The sequence below is a fragment of the Anoplophora glabripennis genome, unplaced genomic scaffold (genome assembly GCF_000390285.2).
Source record: "Anoplophora glabripennis isolate ALB-LARVAE unplaced genomic scaffold, Agla_2.0 scaffold34, whole genome shotgun sequence".
Taxonomy (NCBI): domain Eukaryota; kingdom Metazoa; phylum Arthropoda; class Insecta; order Coleoptera; family Cerambycidae; genus Anoplophora; species Anoplophora glabripennis.
In genome coordinates, this window is record NW_019426074.1 from 1,977,679 (window position 1) to 1,994,841 (window position 17,163).

A 17,163-nucleotide genomic window follows, 5' to 3' on the forward strand; every position below is an offset into this window, starting at 1 on the left:
TTCTACTTTTTAGACCAAAATATCGATGTTTTTTGTGATTCTTTTTTAGAAGAAACCTTTATAATATATACATAAAACTTTTAACATATTTTAAAGTTACTGAAGCTGAAGTCGATACCTCAAAAATTAAGTGTCAAACGGTTGCAGCTGCAGCTCCGCTCCTATTATTCTAAAACATAAAAATCAAAAGCCGGTTTGTTAGAAATAGCGTTATCTGTTTGTCAAATGTCTGCATTAGTCTAAATTTGAAAAAGAAAAATATTGCCGTGTTTCTGTAAAAATGTCACTTTTTCGATGAAAAAGGAAGGAAAAAAAAATTTTTTTTGGCTTAAGATGGCCAAATCCCTGTTCGAGAAAATAGTCAAATTTCTGGCGTTTTTAGGTACTGAAATCTTGAAAAGTAAAACGTGTAGAACAAAAGTAAGCACAAAAATAAAATCCTTGATGTTCTGTTTATTCACTACTATTTAAATTTACTCAAATAAAATAATAATTAAAAAAAGCGTTTCTAAAACATGCGTTTGCTGTTATCCTAACCCCACATTTTAGGAATTATTTTCACGTACTTATAAATAAAAGTAAACCATTTTATATGTAGGACTAAGCAAGTAAATGTTATAAGAATATTTACATGTGGAGTTATATATAAAAAAGTTAGTATTTTCGTAGATTTCAGTACCTAAAACCTTGATAGTTTGATCGTTTTTTGCATCTGTTTATTCGTTTTACGGCGTCGTCTTTGAAAATACTCAGGTAGCCATGACATAACATTCCTATTATTTGAAAAGCTTTAGATTATTCAGTTATTTAATGTTTGAAATTATTGGTCTGTGTGGGAAACACTATTTAAAGAAAATGGCGCCCTTAACTCTGACATTTGCCAAACGACCCACATGATTACCAATAATTTCCAATAACGTTTAGATCAATAGATCAATTAAATTTTTGCAATCAAAACAATAGACGAAGATCGAGTGGAAACCGCTTGTTTTCGTGATAAATCATAAATATACTTGTATATGTATAGCTCTAGAACTTCGGAAATAAGATGAATTTTGCTTTAAAATCTTAATGACATATTCTACACATTATAAGCATTCGAATTCAGCAAAAAACTTCGATTTGTTTTATTTTTAAGAAGTAGAAATATCCCTTAAAAACGAAAAAGCAATCATTCATCAAAAATAACAATTTTTAGGTAATAATTTTTTTTCAGTGACTATGAATTGAGGAAATACCTAAACATATCTATAAATAACGAGCGTTCAAATAAAAACGTGGTCGAAGTTGGCTCTGACACATTGGACGTAGGGAGTATCTTATAGCGACCAACTTAACCTCATTTCTCAACGAGCTGTATAGCAGCTGTCAGTTTCAATAACGTTAATGACTATATAACTTTATTTTAAAGAATAATCGTGATAACAATAACAAACAATTAAAGGAGCTGCGGAAAGTGTCCCCCTCCTTGTTATAACAATAAATTAAAGCAGCTGCTGAAAGTGTCCCCCTCCTTGTTCCAAGCACTTTTCACACCTGTTCCTCAAAGAATTAAAGACATTTTCTAAGATGCTCGGGGTATTGTTAATTTCACGAATCTTGTCTATAAGTCGAGCCTGCAGATGGTTTAAATCAGGAATAGGCAGTTCAAAAATAGTGTTTTTAAGGTAAGGCCACAAAAAGAAATCACACGGCGTAATATCACATGACCTCGGTGGAAATTCATGTTCAGCATTGAGACTTATTAGTCGATTTTGGAAAACTTCCCTCAACATATTCATCGTCTCGCCTGCCGTATGTGCCCTTGCGCCATCTTGTTGAAAGTAAAAGTTTGTAATTTCGTTTTCTTCCAGCTGGTTAACAAAAGGAGCGATAATTTCTTCTCTATACCTTTGCGCAGTAAGAGTACCATTAAAAAAAATAGGTCCATAAATCCTCCTTCGATTGAGAGCACACCAAACTCCAATTTTTTGAGCGTGTAGAGGGCCCTCGACAAAAAAGTGATCTGGTTTTTCAGAAAACCACATTCTCATATTCTGTGAGTTTACGTAACCACTTAAATGAAACCAGGCCGCATTTTAGGTCAGCCGCTTCCTTCTTTTCTTGTTACACTGCCCGTTGCACACTGCACTTTGAAAAATTTTGTACTCGACAACGCCGGGAAATTGATTTTGAAATTCTATGAAACATTCCTCAATAGAATACTTCCATATTCCATCAATCTTTCTAAAGTAGGACTCTATGATAAACACTTTTTGTTCTTGAGAAAACACCATTTTAAACGCTTTTTAAAACGAAAATATTCAAATTGATAGCAAAAAAATATTGCCTTGAATATAGCAAAAAACCGTGTTTTTTTACACATTTAGGTTAGAATATCTCGGAAACTTAGGGTAATGGGCCAATTCCGAGGACAGATTCGTATTCAGCGTATCAAAAACCTTCGGAGATGTCTGCTTCCTGCGTTTTTTCCTTGATGGTCATTATTTACTTTTTGCTCACTAATCTGCGAATAACTTGATTACAAAAAAAAAGACATCGAGCCCTTTTTGGCGTCAAAATGTAGCTATTTTTATGCTCTTCAAACTAACCTATAAAAAGTTTTATTCTGCTATTTCACTTTTTTAAGAAAATGTGAAACAACCTAAACTTTGATAAATAGCACCCATAAATAAACAACACTTTCGTCAGAAATTTCAAACTTATACTATACTCATCAATTTTTTTGTGTTGAACTCATTTATGAAAAGAAAACCATAATATTGCATTTAAAATTTTTGAGAAAAATCCATAAAACGGTATTCTTTTGAAATAACGCCATCTATAGGTTTCCATATTGAGGTAAATGACATTACGCATTCACCACGAGATAAAGCATGAAAACACCTTTTAACGGGGTATAACACTATGGGCTTTTGATGAGCATATCCTTAAAAAATGTGTTTTTACATACAGCGTGTACCGCTGTAATTTTCGGAAGAGGGAAAAGGTTTTTATTTACGACAAAAAGTCACTCTTTGTAAAAACTCCTGCTTGTTCCAAAACGGTCAAAACTGTTAAAATATTTGTAATTTTTTAACATGGTGTTCAGTATTTATAAAAATATTGTTAGTCGCCAAGAGTAAAGCACCATTATTTTTGACAATATCGAAAAATATTAACAGGGATGTTATTTAGGATCCACAGGGGATTAAAAATTTGAGGTTTCACTAATTTCTGTTGAATTTTTTTTTAAACAAGGCTGGCACCTGATTGTGCGTGCTATAATAGAGGAGTTTAAAATGACGGATGCTGTAGCAATAACAACCAAATAAATAATGTTTACTATCTTCTGTCAAAGTCACTTCGTGATTAATTAGGTAATATTTTATTTGAAATTACAGTGCTCACTCTCGAACAAAAAGTATTTATTGTTCAGTGAAGAAATATCATTCGCGGCAGTTCAAACACGAATTAGGTTCTGTATTAAAAAAAAGAAAGGTACTTAACAGCGATTAACGAAGAAGAAAATGTAGTAGAATTAGTGATGCAATCAATAAGAATTGCCCCAAAGACATCTTTAAGAAAAAGAGCTTCAGAAATTGGAAAAAGTTTAGTAAGTCTCGTTTACAAAGATTGTTAAAAAATAAAATACATCCTTAATAGGTAAATCAAAGTTTGTCCATACACTAGAAAGAGATGATTCTAAAAGGTTGGAATTTTGTTTATGGGTGAGTGAGCATCATCTCGAAAACAGAAATTTTTCCCACTATATTATTTTTTCGGATGAGGCGACATTTTCCACGAATGGAATAGTTAGCTCTCAAAATTGTAGATACCGGGCTTTGAAAACTCCAAATTTTCGAATTAATTGTAGACGTCAGTATTAAAAAAAAGTTAATGTTTGGTGTGCCGTTTCTTATTTTGGAATAGTTGGACCCTATTTTATAGAGGGAAACTTGAACCAGCTTTCTTATTTGCAGTTACTAAGTACGTTTTCCTTGAACTACCTAAACGATATGCCATTAGCACACCGAGAGAGGGCTTATTTTTCAACAAGGTGGTCATCCATCTCATTCTACAATTATGGTTAGAGAATGGTTGGACCAACATTTTAAAGATAGATGGATAGGACGAGTAGGTCCCGTTCCATGGCCTCCTAGAAGTCCTGATCTGACAATAATTGACTTTTATTTGTGGGGCAATCTAAAATAAAAAGTTTATGCAGAACCTCTCGGTAATAATGTGGACACTTTAAAAAACAGAATAAGAGAAACAATTGCTAATATTCCATACGAAATGTCTATAGAGAATTTATTAGAAGAGCTGAAATTTGTGAAGAAATTGGAGTAAAATTTATTTTTGTAAATTTAAATTACATTACTCCTTGTTTATGTAAATTTTCATATTATTAGCAATAAATTGACTTAATAAAAATAAAATTAAAGTAATTGATTATTGCATAAATTTTGCAAATATCAAATAAAGTGGTACTTACAAATTAGCTGCCCGCATTGTTAAAAAAAAAAAAATTAATACCCTGTGATCCTAAATAACATCCCTGATAATATGTTTCGATATTGTTAAAAATAACGGTACTTTACTCTTGGCGACTAACAATATTTTTCTAAATACTGAACACCCTCTACAAAAAATGACAAATATTTTAACAGTTTTGACCGTTTTGGAATAAGTAGGAGTTTCTACAAAGAGTGACTTTTTGTCGTAAACACAAAAATAAAAAACTTATCTCTTCCGGATATTACAGCGGGACACGATGAATATCTAATACAAACTAAGTATTTATTTCAGTTACTATTGTCAGTTTTTATTCATATTTCCCTTTATAGTAACATCTTTGTTTAATAATGTATTCAAACAACTCATACTTTTGATTACAAACAGTTTTTCAATATTTTTATTTTTATCATTAAGTACCCACATTCTCGGTCAATATACAGGGTGTTAGTAAATAATTGCGACAAATTTCAGGGGGTGATTCTGCATGAGAAAATAATGGCAGTTTGCTTATAAACGTATGTCCGCAAATGATTCGTTTTCCGAGATACGGGGTGTCAAAGTTTGATTTAATTTATTACTCTGAAACCGGTCGAGATGTGCAAATGAAATTTGGTGGGTTTTAATAGGTAGTTATTGCGCATTTTTTGACATGCAATTAAGAATTTTATGTTCATCATTGGCGCGCGTACGGGTAATAATCTCAATTTTTTTAAAGAAAAAAATGGTACGCCACTGAGATATTACAAATTAAAAATCATTTTTGAATTCCTCGTTCAATTTGTGACAAAAAATCTCTCTTGCCTTTTCTTCGTATGGGGCGCCGTTTTGATGCAAAAAAATAAAACATCTTAACGCGTATTTTTTATTTCTTTAATACATTACCTAGTAGGCTACTGTCAACATTTGTCTGTTAAATACGAATATTTTTAAGAAATGTCAAATTAGCGTTTCGTCATTATTAATTTATTAAGCTTTTAGTTTGCTATAACATTAGTGTTAATAAGTAATTAATTTTTCTTTTATCGAAAAGAATGGAAAATTTTACAAATGCGGAATTGTCAGACATGCATTTTGTCTATGGTCGAAGTAATGGAAATGGTCGGCAAGCTCGACGATTGTATGCTGAGTTGTATCCAGGACGTAGGGTACCTCATCACACAATATTTGCTCGTCTTCATCAACGTTTGCGCGAAAATGGTTCATTTAAGAAACAAACGGTTGACTGTGGGCGCCCTCGAGAAGTACGAACTGTGCAACTAGAAGAAGCAGTTCTCGAGTTAATTGCGGAGTCACCTGAAACAAGTACTCGAAAAATTGCCAACATATTGAATGTAAGCAACTTCACTGTATTTAAAATTCTTAAAGAACAGCAATTGTATCCGTTTCATATTGAACGTGTGCAAGCTCTACTACCTAGAGACTTTTTTCCGCGCCTATTTTTTTGCCAATGGATTAATCATCAAATCGCTCAAATTCCTAATTTTTTAAATGCCGTTTTGTTTACTGACGAGGCTACTTTTGGACGACAGTGTATACGAAATTTCCATAACAATCACTTATGGGCTGAGGAAAACCCCCATGGAATCTTTGAAGCTCATTTTCAGCATCAGTTTTCCGTAAATGTATGGCTTGGGGTAATTGATGATCATTTAATCGGTCCATATTTCCTCCCACAACGACTAACAGGCGAATCTTATCTTAATTTCCTACAGGAAGAGTTACCTGTTCTTCTTGAAGAAATTCCTCTACAGCTGAGACAACACCTATGGTACATGCATGATGGTGCACCAGCCCATTTTAGCATTAATGTACGTAATCACTTAGACACAGTATATCCAAATCGTTGGATAGGTAGGGGAGGTACGGAACATTGGCCTGCTCGATCGCCGGATTTAAATCCTCTTGATTTTTGCATTTGGGGTTTTCTTAAGTCATTAGTTTATTCCACTCCCGTTGAAAATGTTGATGACCTGAGGAATCGAATTATAGTCGGCTGTGAGACAATAAGAAATATACCAGGAATATTTGCGCGAATACGACAATCAATGAGGCGAAGAGTTGAATCTTGTGTCACGTCTGAGGGAGGTCATTTTGAACATTTGTTGTAGCTTTGCGCCTTTTCAAAATTTTATTAGTGTTATTTTCTGTTATTGTTCTGGTTTAATGTTATTGTATTAGATAGTTCTTGATAATGTATTAAAGAAATAAAAAATACGCGTTAAGATGTTTTATTTTTTTGCATCAAAACGGCGCCCCATACGAAGAAAAGGCAAGAGAGATTTTTTGTCACAAATTGAACGAGGAATTCAAAAATGATTTTTAATTTGTAATATCTCAGTGGCGTACCATTTTTTTCTTTAAAAAAATTGAGATTATTACCCGTACGCGCGCCAATGATGAACATAAAATTCTTAATTGCGTGTCAAAAAATGCGCAATAACTACCTCTTAAAACCCACCAAATTTCATTTGCACATCTCGACCGGTTTCAGAGCAATAAATTAAATCGTCAGTTTTTAAGAAAAACTTTGACACCCCGTATCTCGGAAAACGAATCATTTGCGGACATACGTTTATAAGCAAACTGCCATTATTTTCTCATGTAGAATCACCCCCTGAAATTTGTCGCACTTATTTACTAACACCCTGTATTAAACTCAATTACTGCGACTGATATCTATTGAAGTTGCTGTAATGTACCAGCTGATATTAACGGCCACTTATTAATACCGATCAAAGACAGCTTAGCAACTCATCAATTATTACATTAGCGGTGACCTCCGATGTTGTAACCGATATATATTACGTGGGGAAAGCCCAATAAAAAGGCTTTCCTAATTTCCACCAATATGTTCCCCGCAAGAAAATCCCGCTATAAATTTCTATCCCTTCATATTCCGCCGACAGCCCACGCCCGGCCGAGCTAGTTTTTGCTCTCCTTTCGAGCGTCCAACTCCACTTTTTACGTAGATCATCTCCCAGACCGGTACCTAGGAGCACGCTAAAATATTAACGCGGAGGAATAGACAGGTTGAGTGGGTCATAACTTTAAAAATTAACAGCGTATTGTCCCACATACATACAATATCAAGGGAGAATCCAGAGGAAAAGAAAGCTGCGAGAACTGGCCATTTAGGGACGAGCTCGGGATGGTAATTGAGACCCAAGCGACTTTATTATTTCGTACGTATACCAGCGAGGTTACGTAACGAGACTACTACGGCCGTAAGAAGGCTGTAATCAACAGACTGCAGTCCGTGTTCCCGCTCGTAATATTCGGGCCCTTATAAAGGGAACTTACTCCGCTAAGCTCTATTTGCTCATCCACGTTGCGGTTTCTTTTAGGTCTTATATCCATACTTCATCTAAACTCGCAGTTCTTTCGTGTAACCGACGGAGGGACCTTAATAACTAGGTACATATACTTTGAAGGTTCATTTTCATATTTATCAACTAATAGTGACTCAGGAAAATATACTTTTTTGTATTTTTGAAGTATAAACGATTATTATCATTGCTTTTTCCCACTTATAAACCTGTTGTTTTGCTTAGTAGGGCATAGTCCAAGCACATGTGCTTACAGAAATTAGTACCAGGAAAAAAAATGTGATCGTATAGAAAATTAAATTTTAAATTGAGTTTCTTGTTCTTTAAACTCGATCCAAAATGACGAACATGACCAAAAACATTCGTAAAGTTGCAAAAAACGGTTTTCCTTAAATAACTGAAAAACTATGGTTCCGATCGAAAAATATTAAATGAGAAAGTTGTACGTTTTAAAAAGATCTATGAACTGATTTTTTATGAGTAAGTAAGTTTGCTTTGTTAATTTTCGAGATAGATCGAGAAAACCGTTGTGCAAAACCGTACTTATCTTATCAACTTCGACGTCACCTGTTACATGTGTGTTGTATAACAATGAAAAAGTAATATTGGCAGTTGGTAAAAGAAAGTGCAAAAACCAGCGCTTAGGTAGGAAATTCTGGAAGGAAGCCTAGAGAGTTGAAGATAGGCAGTTGAAGTGAGAATAGTGTGCAGATAGGTAGCAAGACGATCGGCGGGCAGTGTGTCAAAGAAGTGAAAAGTTAATTGTTTAAAGTGTTATTAGTTAGCAGGTAATATTCTTTAAGTACTTTGTTGTTAATTGTTCTATGAAATCTTATGATTGTGATGTTTATAGATGTTTCATGATAATAATTCTTTGTATGTTTAGCTTCCATTGCTTTATGCTCAAGGGCATATATTTTTCTAAGGTAAAATTGTTATAATTATTATTAACGATTGCTCATTATTTATTTCATGTTAAAATATATATATTGTGTGGGCGCCCAGACATTACAATAATGACTCCTTTGTTTCACATCTAACTTGTTTTTGTCATGATTACGTTGTTCGTAAAATATAGATGTTTCATGATAATAATTCTGTATATGTTTAGCCTTCATTGTCTTACGCTCAGGGGCGTATATTTTTCTAATATAAAATTGTTACAATTATTATTAAAGATTGCTCATTATTTATTACATGTTAAAATATGTATATTGTCGTGACTGCCCAGATATTGCATTAACGACTTCTTTGTTTCACATTTAACTTGTTTTATCATGATTAGGTTGTTCTTTGATTTCTTGTGCTCACTTTATGTCATACGTCTATACGAGCCTTGTTGAATTTACTAACATTTTCGCCCGTGCGGAACGAATCTGGATTAAGCTCGATTGCCTCCCGTATGGGACTCCAGTGTTATGAAGGATCTTCCGAAATCTCAACTATAGCTGGATTGCCTCCCGTATGGGACTCCAGTACCTTCCGGCTCTGCCGGCTAACTAACACCAAACCTCTTCAGTTTTACTTGGAAGTGTGTATGACTAATATGAGGTAACAGATGACATTTAGTGACACATTAAATGAGACAGGTCTTATTTATCATTAGCAAAGGTTCTTAATTTATACCTTTGGTTAGCGGTTGTTTTGTATTTATATTTGGGTGGTAAGAGCAACGATCGTGGGTTTCTCTGCCATGCTCTTTCCCCGCAGGAGCTCTAGGTGAGCCTGGCACTCTCCTTTTATGTTTAATGGTTGTTAATGTTTTGTTGTTCTTTCTATTTGTCACATGTTTAATTTGAATTGTATGTAAATAAAGATTAGGTGTATTTACTCTGCTTTTGTTTTTATATAATTAAACCATACATCCCCTCCACAAAGTTAGTAGCCAGCGCCTTCCGGTCAATTAAAAAAATAAATACACACAACGTAGGGATTCCTTATGACGATCACATGTTTTTGGCCACAACTACGTTTACTTATTTTTTGTCGAACCAAGGGTTGTTATACTACACCGTTAAAAATCTTCTCTTTTCTCTTCTATAACTCGTTTGCATTTACGTTCCCAAACTTATTATTTACTGTAAGTATAGCCTGCGGCAAGCCAAAAAGTACATTTTTGAAAAAATTTAAAAATATTAATTATTTTTCGAGACACTTAAATATGTCGATTTTTTGAAAAAAAAGGTGTTCTTGAAAATTGGCTAGATTTTCTCAGCGGATACAACAATAACGATTTTCGTCTTATTTTCTTCGTAAAGACCATTATTACCATGCTATTAAATATACGATTTTATTAATTTTAAGGATCCTAAAATGACTGATGGAAAATGTTAATTAAGTCCTTTAGATTTTTTTTTTAATAAAAAAGTAATCTCGTCTCCAGTAGGTCGTAGAATTATTTTTAATTCGTGAAAAAATGTCAGTATTTTTAAGTCATTTTCATAATATAAAAATTGAAATAGTTATTTGAAAAAAATTTACCCAAAAAAGTGCGTTTTGACATTTTAATAAGGCAAGGAGCTTTTTATATTGTGATATAGTCACTATAATCTGACAACTTATTGTATTAACGTAACATTAATTAATGTAACTTTATTATTGAACTTACAAAAAAGTTTACTTGTCGAAATTCGGTATCATGTACCATTTTCGAGAAAAATGAAGTTGCATAGAAGGAAATAGGGGACAATGTCAGTATTTCGAATTTGCACATTTATTTAATTGTGCAACTGTTTTGTTCTGTATGTCTCCGAATTTGTTTCCTAGTATTTTCTGTTTTTATCACTTTTTTTATGCATTTATGTCATGACATTAATTCATCAACAATTCAGTCCATTCAACAACTGTTTATTTTAGTAATGGTAGTGTAGTAGTTTACAAAATCTAAAATTAGTTAATAATAGATAATTACCATAGGTGATCTGTTTATTTTGATTTACTTTTTTAAATGTTAGTTTACAACAAATTGAAACTTAAAATAAGTTTTTTTTTAGTTAATAAAATGTTTTACAATTTAATTGTTTCATGTGATACGTAAGAAATTAAAATTATAATTTTAAATGCAAATACTGTTGGTAGCTAAATGTCTTCAACTCATACAATGGTAAGGCCCTCTTTCAATTTAATATTTTGTTAATGTATTTGTGCTGCTTTATGTGAGCAAAAAAATGCAACTTCATGTTTCTCGAAAAGGATATATATGCTAACAAATTTCGACAAGTGTAGCTTTTTTTGTAGGATTCTTTAGAGTTTACAGAACCGTTTAGAAATGTAATAAATTTTGACTTTTAACATATTTTTTCTTCGATTGTACCCCTTCAATTACCTGTATCGACGACACTGCTTTTCAGAAAGACACCGTTTTCACATTATCCGTAACGCACAGTTGATGTTTACTCGTGTACAATTGTTAACATTTTTATCTTTAGGCGATTTATAAAAAAAATTACATATCCCCAGGGATATGTACCGCACACAGAAGAAGTTTTGTTATATATCCCCGAAGATATGTATCGCAGTCACGGACAAAGTACATTGAGATTATCTCGCAGTCAACGTGTTAAAGATTATTAAGGAAAACCATTTGGAAAGTAACAACTAAGAAAAAAACTTTACATGAACTACCCCTATTATGTTCCCATGAGGAACTTGCATAGGTACAAGTTTTGTTGAAACATGAACGGGACACCCTGTATAACTAGTTCAATTCTAAGCCTAGTGATCTATATTTACTCCGCCAACGAACTTATGCTCTAAAAGGCAAAAATTTGCCGCAGTGTAATAACCCTTTATCCACAATGGAACTGATGGTTGCAATATCAAGATATTAATTTTCTATATCTACTTTCTTGTGTCGAAGCAAACTAGGTGTTCGTCCGGAAAATAAATTTTAACCATTAGCGATTCTCTTTTAAGATTGACATAAATAGAAATTGTTAATTGTTATTACTTTTACCTAACAGTAGATATCCAAATAATGTCGCTTTATCAACCATGGTCCATAAAAGATCCCTCATGCGATAAAATACTTAATGCTAAAAAATTGACCATAAATAATCGGTCGTGGACAAAAGGATTCTGTATGAAAATACGGAAAACGAAATACAAATATAGTTCTGTCTAATCTGCTGTTGCTTCAGCAATACTGAAGATAAAGTACTTTTTAACGTCTAATCGTGATTAAAGTACAAAAAGGGCTTTATGAAGACCAAAAACAGGTGTATTCACATTCTAAATTTAATTGGATTTGCTCCTTTTCGTATACACTGTGGGTAATAGCATCATAGTCCAGAGTATGATCTAAATCCATACAGACCTACTGGTTTCAGTAATAATATGTAATAAGTATGTAATAATAATAAGATATGATAATAAGATATGTAATAATATTCAGTAATAATAATAAGTTAAACTTATTTTACGAAGCATATCCACAAAGTAAGAGTACTGAGATTATGATGGTCTGTAGTTGTTGTTTCCGACAAGGTTGGCAACAGAATGCGTGCTCATTAGTCTCAATTAGTTGAGAACTATTGTTGTAGTGGCGTGTTGAAATGAGTGCCGCTATTCCGATTACCGCCAGCTGCGAGGTTAGAAGCTTAATTCGGTTTCTTCTTGCAAAGGGAAAGGCGTTGTTCCGGATTTTTAACGAAATCAAAACTGCCTAGAGGGATGGTGTAATGAATCATACTAATTTGTACAAATGATGGCGTGAGTATAAAGGGGTGCAGAATGAAATACAGAACAAAAGAAGTGGAATGTTAACGAAGGGTGTGTGTTTGTTGCATGATAATGCACGTCCTAACCACAGCCAACACCACGAGCAACTCTTGGATTCGTTCGGTTGGAACATTATCAACCACTCTACTCCTCCACTCCATTCCACTCCACTCCACTCCACTCCACTCCACTCCAATCCACTCTACTCTACTCTACTCCAGAGCCCTGGAGTGTGGAAGGGGTAGTTTAAAAGCTACAACACTTAAGCCTCATTGGGCTCCTTGTATTTCCTCCCATTAGGAGATCAATCCACCTAAGCTGTTAACCAACCTATTAAAATGACGTGGTGATGATTTTCGGGGGGATCTCTCTAATATGGCCATAGAAGGCCTACGATTCCCCAACACGGATTCTCTTGTTGACGAGACGGCAATGCATTGACATGCGCATGCACATGTTGTACTGTCTCGTCTTCATGTGCTTCCTTAGCCAACAGTGTCCAGTTTGAATATCAGGCGAAGATTTGACCTAGACATGGCCAGGTATTTTTTGACTGTAGCTTTACTAGGGTACTCTAGGAATTCCTTAGCAAATTGACAATGAAGTACAAATAATTTTTGTTCTGATTCCAACCAAATTGACTATCTTTTTAATTTGCGAAATTACTGTTTGTCGGAACAAAGCTAGTACTTATCCCTCTCCTTCACAGTAGTTAAAAGTTATTGGCAAGAACCCATTTATTTAAAGTCATCTTCAAACGCGTCTACCTCCAGTAGGGTGGATTTGCGGACCCATGTTTATATGAAATTTTTGTCTTATTTTATTTTCAGTCTACAAATTTACCCTCAAAGTGAACTACCACTATTTCCGAACATCCTGTATAATAATTATATGTGGAAGCATGAAGACAAAGTCCAGTCAAACCTGTTTAAAAAATGCTGAGGCCTAGGGATTAAGTCGCATAATACAATACAGAAAAAATCAACATTTAAGAGAGAAATATGGAAATGAAATCTGATAAGTCAAATCTGATATATCTGCAGAAATACTAAAATAAAAATTCTTTTCGAGAACAAAACATCAAACAAAACCCAAGTTTAGATTTGTTTTATTGTAGTAATTTGCTTTGCTGTAGCAATTTCTTAGATCCAAATGTAACCCAAGGGAACAATATGAACATCTAAAAAGCTTATGACATCAGTTTTCATTTAGTAAATGGTCTATAACATATTTTTTATTGTGTTCATTGTCGCGTTTCGTAACTCCTTATATTTCCCGTCAAACATTTCTAACGTTTTTTATGACAGTTGTTATGACCGATGCACAAATAATACCTATGTATTCTTAATTAATTATATTACGTCCTGTTAGCTTGTCAACCACATGATATTTATATCCTGCAAACAACGGACCTAAAATATGAACAGAGCTGTTTAGTGGAAAGGTGCTGATTCCACAGGGACTAGATTTTGGGTACATAAATCTCCTGGCCAAGGGCCTAACCGCAGGCTAAAAAGGCCATCAGGAAAACAAAGGAGGCTATGGGAATTCGAGAACAACCGTACAATCTTCATTAAATATAAATGTAATGAATTTGAATTAGTTAAATATACTTACAAATGATTAAAGTAGCTATCTATATATATTGGTGTTGTGTGACTGGATAAGGCATTATTTAAAGAAGAAACGGCGGATTATAAGTTAGTGCAATTGTTTTATTGGGCTCAGATTGTATCCATGATATTCTATGTGGGGAATTATAGAAAAAAATAAATCAGTTTCATATGAATGTAGATGTTGAAATTAGAAAAAACTTCAAGTGGAAGCGTAGATACGAGGGAGTCAGCACCATTGTCTTTTTTTACAAATACCATCGAGAACCAAATATACAATACAATGTACAATATACTCAGTTTGCGTCGAAATTTTGATTGACGTATTTTCATGTGAACTTGACTAAAATGTAATTCTAATTTCATAAATCACTAGCCCGAGTTTCATCAGTATACCCCAAACATCTTCAGAGGTAATTGAAACAATGCGATATTCTTTTAATTGAACCGATAATTGATTATACTAGTGGTTTACTTGTTATTAACAAAATGGCAGATAATTTGCGTATATTCGTCATTTTACATAAAATTAAATTAATATATTTATACACTGCAGTTGTGTATAAATTATATTGAATAATTTGTATCGTCCGTTGCTGAATTGTAAACGTAAAACTAAATTATAGTAGCTGAACTAATCCGATAATTCAACAGAAATATGTATTGCTGGGTAATTTTGTTAATTTAATTTACTAATTGCTATTATGTGTATTTAATGCATATTACCTGGATGTATAGTTGTCATTCCGCTTCATTTAAAGTATTAATCGGATAATAGCCTTACTTTAAAAATATAATAAATATGATAATCAAGCTACAATAAAAGAGTCTGTTTCAGAATTTGTTGATCCTTTGAAAAAAAAAAAAATTAATACGTCTTTCTCATAAAAAATACTGTAAAAACATTTACTTGGTTTGGAAATAAACGAATAAGTGCTGGAACAATTTGCTTGCGTGAAAGCTGTAAATGACGATTAGAGTTCAAATTTTCTCTAAGAAAGAATGGGTCGATGATATGTCCTTTGATTATGCCCATCTATACATTTAATTTATCCAATGTGGATTTTGATCACTCCAGTGGCGACAGTTATGTCGATTTACAAAACCATTCAAGCAAAATGTCGATTCATAGGAGAAATGCATATTATTGTCAAAGTTTACATTATTCTCAATGTTGTTCACCACTTCCTTGCATCCTTCTATCATGGCCATCCTCGTTTAATTCTACTAAATATACTTTATAAGGATGGAATTTATTTATATCCCGCTTACGTAAGATTTTTAGTAGTTTCCGTTTCATAAAACTTTTGCACAACCCTTGAAACTGTTGATTTTGAAATTTGGGAATTTCTTTCAGGAAAAGTTGCATTAAAAATGTTGCATGCATCTTGCAGAGATGTCTCAAAAACCCACCATCATCAACAACAAAATTCTTTCACTTTCACTTAGTTTACCTATAACTTAAAGTTTGAACAATGTCACTATTGACTGCATCTGACAGGAATAGATGATTTGATTTATTTTACAACAAACAAAATTTGCAAAAACGATTGCAAATCCGATTACTTTTTCAGGTAGCCGTGACAAAAAATGTAATCAGTCAACTCTTTATTTTATTGTTTTATTCGACATTTTAAAAACAATAAATCGTAGACCCACCAAACCCTATATCATTGTAATTGGTTCTATAAATGTAAAAACAAATAGGGCAGGTCTTTTTAAAAAAGTAGATGTTGGAAATTAAAGTACGTCAATGAAGGGAATAAAAACACTACAAAAACTTTTATTAGTTAGTTATTTTTTAGTCAAAGTTATGGTTCACACTGTACATAGTGTTCCGACATATTTGCCCAACCCTGTATAATACAGGGTGGTCCCGAGGTAATGGGCCAAAATTCATGGGAGGATTCCCGAAGCAAAAATATTGCGATTTAGCCGAACTTACCTTAGTCCAAAAGTTGATAGTTAAAGAGATACAGGGTGTTAAATGTAAAACATTATTTCAGTTTATTTCCATTTATTTCTTAATAAATGCAAATATCTACACAAAATTTTGGGGTTTGGGGTTCTTTGAGTAGAGGAATTGAAATTTGTTCACATTTTGGTTATAATTCATAGAAGGCGCCAGCTGCCGTAGATTGAATGTGTTGAAAACGACATAACTTTTTTGTACTCTAAGGTATCTCAACTTTGGTATCAAATTCTTATTTTCCAACTTTTTTTTACACGAGAAAGGTAGACTTTACGAAAATAGCTCTCTCGCACCGTTTCCAAGATATATGGCTTTGAAACTTCCAATGCTAATGGTTGAAATAATAAAAATAATTTAAAAATGTCCAAAACAAGGGTTTAGTTAGAATTAAAAATTGTAATGAACAATAAAGTGGTAAACATTAGTAAAAAATATGGCTTTTTGACAATAATTGCTTAAAATGTCCACCTCTAACTTCAATACATTTATCAACGCGTTTATTAAAAGATTGTCTTATTTTAAAGTATAAATCCTTAATGCGAAATGACTTTGCAGCATTTAAAACCTGCTGTTTAAGTTCTTCTCCTTAAACAACTGATTTCATGTAACTCTAAAAACGAAAATCTCGGCATTCTGTCTCACATTTATGTATACGAGTATACAATTTAAATTTTAAAATAGAAGTTAGCATACAAATGACAGCAATAAGACAAGTGGAAAACGTCAATTATTTGATTTTCGTCCAAATCCTACTTAAGAAACTTTACCGCTAAATTAATAATACATGCAGGTACTTAATTGTAATTTAATACAACAGCATTGCAAGTATCAAGGCCGAATAATTCGAAAACGGTGCGAGATAGCTTCTTTCATAAAGTATACCTTTTTTGTGTAAAATAGGTGGAAAATAAGAATTTGTTACCAAAGATGAGATACCTTAAAGTACAAAAAAGTTATGTCGTTTTTAACACATTCAATCTACTGCAGTTAGCGCCCTCTATGAACTTTAACCAAAATTTGAACAGATTTCAAT